Here is a 7,666-nt window from a genome sequence, read left to right on the forward strand (position 1 = left end):
GATTTTCACCCTGTCCCTCACCCAACTCACTACCCTTCACACTCCCCTCTTTAGGTTTGGTACATTTTGCAACTGGTTTCTTTTGAGAGACACCAGAGGGGGCTTTCTTTTTTTTGGATTTTGAATTTTTTGTTTTGGTAGCTTGGGTAGGCATCTGTTGGGTCATTGACACATATGCCATAGCTATACTTAAAGGCAAAGAAACTTGTGAGGTTGGAAGAGTAGAGACAGTGGTGCTTACCTCACTTACCTGAGGGCCCTCCATGATTGGAAAATAAAAGAGGGGCACCTCTTTGTGATGACTTGCTCTTTTGAGGTCTGCAATTATTCTTTTTTCTTGAACCCAATAATCCAACTTGTTGATTGGGTTCTCAATAACAATATTCTCATTTAGATGGTTAGCAAGAATCATAAAGAATCTAGCATAATAGATACTTTTACCTCTCTTATTAACTTCCCCTAACTTATAGCCAAGTTCAAACATAACCATGTCATTGAAATTATGATAATTATCAGTAACTAGAATATAAAGCATGTTAAGCATGGAAGTATTGAGAGAATTAAAATTACTTACTTTACCTGAAAACACCTTAGTAACTACATCACGCAAATAACTCCATTCCTTTCTAAGACCTAGCCTCCTAATCTCACTTAACTTAGAAGTAGGAAGTACATAGCCAATAAAATGAAGCATGATAACTAAATTAGCATCAGTGTGTGGAACAGTAGTAGGCTTATCTGGAAATTTTAAGCATGCTTTGATAATGTCACTATTAATGCAATGCTCCTTACCTTTAATGGTGAGAGTGATGGTTTTGTCTGAAGACTGGTACACAGCAGTGGTCCACATCTCCTCCACAACTTCACAGTAGATTGTGGGTGATTCCAGTATAGCATAATTGAGTTTGCAATTTTTCACAAAATCCATCATTTTGTGAAAATCTCCAGAAGCCGGAATTTCCTTGTTCACAAGAGCTACAAATTTGTTCTTTTCATAGATAAATCCAGACTGAGACATAATTTTGACTGCTGGTGCCATTGTTAGAGTAAGAGAAATTTGCAGAGAGGGGGAGTATTTGTTGGGAATATGTTGTGAACTTGATGATTAGATTAACAAAATATAGATTTAACTTAATGAAGTTTGTAGTACTCGATGGATGATCAAATATAGTCCCGACGGATGATTCAATATAGTCCCGACGGATGATGATTTGACATCCATCGAGTGAGTAGCTTATGTAATAATAAGTAGTGTAGCACATTTCTGCAAATAACTTTGTATAGATTCTGTAGTAGCATATGAGTCATGTTGACTACTATTAGATATGCAGAATAAGTTGATTAATTGTAAATATGAGATGTCATGTAATTCTGCATAAGTGAAATGGAGTCAAGTGTCAAATAGCAACCCTACGGATGATCAACAAAGCTACCCGACAGATGATCAACAAAGCTACCCAACGGATAACAAGCATGTACCCGATCGATGATCAATTTAAATATCTGTTGACAGTAACAACACAGTCACATGCGTTAGGTGTTTGCAAAAGGAATGTGGCAGCCTATTTAATAGGAAATTGAGAACAATGAAGCATTACCATTTCCATGCAAGTTATGAAGATTTTCAAAGATGCTGGAACAGAGTAGTGAAGCAGCATGGAGTTAGACTTGATATGTTTATTTATTATCATGTCTTATTATATGAAAACTTGATAATATATAAACCAAGTGTAGCTAGTAGAACAAATAACTAAACAAACACTTTTAGAAGAGAAATAGACTAAGGTGTAACTGTTAAGAATTTCTCTGTAGTTTGTTTGTTCACTTGTAAAGCTGCTGTGAGCCAATTTGAGCTTCACAGAGTTCTCAGATCAATATATATATATATATATATATATATATATATATATATCTGGTGGATACTTTCAAATCCACCAGAAAGTTTTAAAGACTTGTGTTTTTATTACTTTGTGTTTGATTTACTTAATTCCTTATTCCGCACTCTGCAAATCAAAACACTTATATATATATATATTGAGTTAGAACATTTTTATAAATCTTAAAAAGTTACTAGAATTACATTCAACCCCCCTTCTGTAATTCTTGTTGTATTATTAGGGACTAACAATTGGTATCAGATCAAGCTCTTGATTTACAAAGAGTGTAAAGATCAAAACAAACAGCAAGATGAACAAGAAGAATGTTGGAGTCAAAATTCCTTTTCTGGACAAAGACAATTATCACCACTGGAAGGTGAAAATGCATCTTCATCTTCTCTCTCAAGATGAGGCCTATTGGATTGCATAGAAAGAGGTCCTCATGTACCAATGAGAGCTGCAACTGGAAATGAGCCATCAGTTCCCAAACCAAAGAATGAATGGTCAGACCCTGATATTGGATAAGTCAGGAAAGACAAGAAGGACATGAATATTCTATTCAATGGAGTTGATGGTGACATGTTTGATAACATCATTAACTGCAAGATAACCAAGTAAGTTTGGGACATAATTTAAATAATCTGTGATGGCATTGAACAAGTTAGAGAAAACAAGATGCAGTTACTTATTCGGCAATATGAGCATTTACACTGTGAAGAAGGTGAAACTCTCACTGATATTTTTAGTAGATTTCAAAAGCTACTAAATGCTCTGAAGCTGCATGGAAGAGTCTACCAAACTAAAGACTCTAACCTTAAATTCATGAGATACCTACCAAAAGAATGGAAACCAATGACAGCCTCCTTGAGAAATTCACAAGAATACAAGGAGTTTACCCTTGAGAGACTGTATGGAATTCTGAAAACTTATGAGCTTGAAATAGAGCAAGATGAAAGGATGGAGAAAGGGAGGAAGAAAGGAGGGTCCATTGCACTGGTTGCTAAGTTAGAGAAAGAGAAGGAGATGAAGGTAGAAGTTGTTGAATCTACATCAAAGGTCTGTGAAAGCAAGGGCAAAGGGTTGGTAGCTGAAAATGAAGATCAATTGAGTCAAGATGACATGGATGATATTGATGAACACTTAGCATTCTTATCTAGAAGGTTTTCCAAGCTCAAGTTCAAAAAGAACTTTTGAGCTACTAAGCCAGATAGAAACATGATGGATAAATCAAAATTCAAATGTTTCAAATGTGGCTTAGCTGGTCATTTTGCAAATGAATACAGAAAGTCAGATTCCAAGAAAAAGTTTGAGCCTGTTGATTATAAACAGAAGGACTTTGAGTTGCTCAAGCAAAAGGAAAGGGCTTTCATAACACAAGAAAATGACTAGGCAGCTACTGGACTAGATGAAGATGAAGAAACAAGCTTGTCAACCTAGCCCTGATGGCTAAGTCTGATGAGATAGAAACAAGTTCTTCAAGTAATCAGGTAATCCCAACAAACCTAGCACTTTTAACTAAAGATGAGTGTAATGATGCAATTAATGATATGTCCACAGATTTATATCACTTGCGTGTCACTCTTAAGTCTCTCACCAAAGAAAATGCTAAAATTAAAGAAAACAATTTGTTTTTAAGTGAGAGGAACAATGTGCTAGAGTCTTAGTTCATTGAATTTGAGAAATTAAGAATTGGGTGTAAGATTGCTAAGGAGGAATAAACTGAGTCCTTGAAGAAAGAAGAAATTTTGAAGAAGCAGCTTGATCGTGAACAAGAAGTGATCAAGGCATGGAAATCATCCAGAGATGTCCATGCTCAAATCACTAAAGTTCAAGGAATTGAGTCCTTTTGTGATGCATCCTGGAAGAAAAGCAAGGAAAAGATGGAATCCAATTTGGTTGAAGGACTGTCTACATATATGGACTTGACGGATGATGAAGGTCATTCGTCGGGTAATCAAAATGATTATCCATCGAGTGAAAGAGAGCCACAACCACCGGCAGTGAGTAAACCAGTGAGCAAAGCCAAGCTAGCCAGGCTGAATGAGAAATATGGATCTGTCACCGAGAATTTTGTTCCAGGAGAATCAAGTCAATTCAAGAAGGAAAAGGAGGTCAATGTTGGTCATCTGTCCATCAAGCAATTGAATGACAGATTAGAAAAGATTGAGGTTAAAACAAATTCTAAGAAGAAGAACAATAGAAATGGGGAGGTAGGAATTAACAAACATAACAACTATGCACATGATAAATATACTCCTAGAAAAATCCATATTAAGTGTGGTAGTGTTAATCATTTGTCTGTTAATTGCAAAATTGCCATGCCTACTTCCATGACTGTACCTCCCTCTTTTCCCAACATGAATGCCATGCCTTCCATGCCTATGGATGCTATGTCTGCTAAGAATATGAATGCATAATTTTCTACTATGCCATTTGCACCTAATCCTTATTATGTTGTATTTAGTATGCCTCAAATGCCATTTAGCATGCCTTACTGGAATAACATGTTTACAAATAGCATGCCTTTTCCTGTTAATCAAAATATGCATGATAATTCTGTTCAAATGACTAGTTTCAAAGGTCAAACTGAAATGACTAAGGATGAATCAGAAATTCTCAAGTCTAATGAGTTTAAACCTAAGAAACCAAAGAAGAAAGCTAACAAGGCAGGACCCAAGGAAACTTGGTTACCAAAATCAACTTAATTTGATTTTTGTGTGTGCAGGGAAACAGAAAGAATCTATGGTATCTGGAAAGTGGGTGCTCAAGGCACATGACCGGAGATTCTACCCTCATCACTGTATTTAAGGAAAGAGCTGGTCCAAGTATTACTTTTGGAGATGACAGCAAGGGTTTTACTGTGGGATATGGCTTGATTTCTAAAGACAATGTCATCATTGAAGAGGTTGCCCTAGTGGATGGTCTCAAGCATAATCTGTTGAGTATCAGCCAGCTTTGTGATAAGGGCACCACAATAACATTCAGTTCAATAGCCTGTGTTGTGACAAACAAAAGAAGCAACAAAGTGGTTCTCACTGGAGTGAGAAAAGGACATGTGTATCTAGCTAACTTCAACTCATCAAATGCAGAATCTGTCACTTGCCTTCTCAGTAAAGCAAGTCAAGATGAAAGTTGGCTATGGCACAAGAAGCTGTCCCATCTAAACTTCAAGACCATGAATGAGCTTGTAAAGAAAGAACTGGTTAGAGGTATCCCTCAAGTGAAGTTTACAAAAGATGGATTGTGTGATGCTTGCCAAAAGGGAAAGCAAATCAAAGCATCATTCAGAAAGAAGCTTGATTCAACAATTGAAGAACCTTTGCAATTGCTACACATGGATTTGTTTGGACCAGTCAATGTGTTGTCCATCTCAAGAAAAAGATTTTTCCTAGTAATTGTGGATGATTTCTCAAAGTTCTCTTGGACATTTTTCCTAAAGTCTAAAGATGAAGCTAGTGAAATCATCATCAATCACATAAGGCAAGTCAATAATCATCCTGATTTTAAAGTAAGAAGAATCAGGAGTGACAATGGAACTGAGTTCAAGAATTCTGTAATGAGATCATTTTGTGAAGAAAATGGGATTATGCATGAGTTTTCTGCAGCAAGGACTCCACAACAAAATGGAGTAGTAGAAAGAAAGAACAAATCTATTATTGAAGCTACAAGGACAATGCTGGAAGAATCAAAGTTACCAACAAATTTTTGGGCTGAAGCTGTGAACACTGCATGCTACACTCAAAATATCTCTTTGGTGAATCAAGCAAAGTACATGAATCCCTACCAATTATTCAAGAACAGGAAACCAACTCTAAATTTTCTTCATGTCTTTGGCTGCAAATATTATATCTTGAAGAATCAAACTGATCAACATGGGAAGTTTGATGTTAAAGCTAATGAAGGAATTTTCATTGGATATGCCGTGGGAAAAGCATATAGAGTCTACAATCTAAGAACCAACATTGTTGTGGAATCAATACATGTTGTGTTTGATGACAAAAAGATTGAAGGACTGTAATATGGAGATTTCCATGAGATCCTCAAGTTTGATAAGGTGGAGATGGTTAGTGATGACAGTGATGATAAGAGTGATCAAGAAATAATTACTACGGATAATGCAGAAAAATCTACAACTAATGAAGCTCATAACTCATCATCCATCGAGTTACAAAATGCTTCATCCGTCGGGAGACAATCTGCCTTATCTGTCGGGAGACAATCAACTTCATCTGTCAGAACTCAAAGTGAATCATCCATCGCGTTTTTAAGAGAAGCTGAAAGTTAAGGTAGATCACTTACAGAAAGTTCCCCTTTCTCAAATCAAAGATTCAGAAACTCAGGGGGAGTTTCTCATAATCAAAACTCAGTCAGACATAAAGACAACAATGAAGCCTCTTCATCTAGAGCAAATCTACCTCAACAGAGAAAATAGACAAGAGATCACCCCTATGAGCTAATTATTGGTGATGCATCTTCTAGAGTTCAGACAAGGAAAGCAACTCAAGAAGAATGTTTGTACAACAGCTTCCTTTCTAAGGAAGAACCAAAGAAGGTACAAGAAGCTCTATTGGATCCTGATTGGATTTTAGCTATGCAGGAAGAGCTAAACCAATTTGAAAGGAATAATGTATGGAAGCTGGTATCCCAGCCTAAAGGAAAGAATTCAATTGACACCAAGTGGGTATTCAGAAACAAGATGGATGAAAATGGCATAGTTATAAGGAACAAAGCTAGATTGGTTACCAAGGGCTATTATCAACAAGAAGGAATTGATTTTGATGAGACCTTTGCTCCTGTTGCAAGACTAGAAGCTATCAGAATTTTCCTAGCCTATGCAACCCATGCCAATTTCAAAGTCTATCAAATGGATGTAAAAAGTTCCTTTCAGAATGGGGCTTTGGAGGAGGAAGTTTATGTAAGTCAGCCTCCTGGTTTTGAAGATCCAAATCTACCTGATCATGTATATTATCTTCTAAAAGCACTTTATGGATTGAAGCAAGCACCTAGAGCCTGGTATGACACTTTGTCAAAGTTTCTTTTAAAAATCACTTCACTAGAGGTTTTGTAGACAAAACTTTATTCTTTAGAAATGTTAATAGCTTTGGCATACTTGTTTAAATTTATGTAGATGATATTATATTTGGCTCTACAGATGAAAAAGTTTGCAAAAAGTTTGCCAAATTGATGCAAAGTAAGTATAAAATGAGCATGATGGTATAAATAATTTACTTTCTTGGTTTACAAGTTAAGCAAGTTAGTGATGGAATATTCATTAGTCAAACTAAATATATTTATGAACTTTTAAAGAAGTTTGAACTAATGGATTGCACATCTGCAAAAACTCCCATGGCCACTACAACTAAACTTGAATTAAACACTCCTGAAAAGTCTGTGGATATTTCAAGTTATAGAGGCATGGTTGGCTAACTTCTATACTTAACAGCTAGTAGGCCAGATATAATGTTTGTTACATGTCTATGTGCTAGATTTTAAGCTAATCCTAGAGAATCTCACTTAATTGCTATTAAGAGAATTTTCAGACATCTCAAAGGTACACCAAAACTTGGCATTTGGTATCCTAGAGATTCTATTTTTGATCTAACTGGTTATTCAGATGCAGATTATGGAAGGTTGTAGAATTGATAGAAACAGTACAACAGGAACTTGCCAATTTCTAGGAAATAAGCTAGTGTCCTGGTTCAGTAAAAAGTAAAATTCAGTTTCTACTTCTACAACAGAAGCTGAATATATTGCTGCTAGCAGTTGTTGTGCACAAATTTTGTGGATGA

The sequence above is a fragment of the Apium graveolens genome, chromosome 11 (assembly GCF_009905375.1).
Source record: "Apium graveolens cultivar Ventura chromosome 11, ASM990537v1, whole genome shotgun sequence".
NCBI lineage: Eukaryota > Viridiplantae > Streptophyta > Magnoliopsida > Apiales > Apiaceae > Apium > Apium graveolens.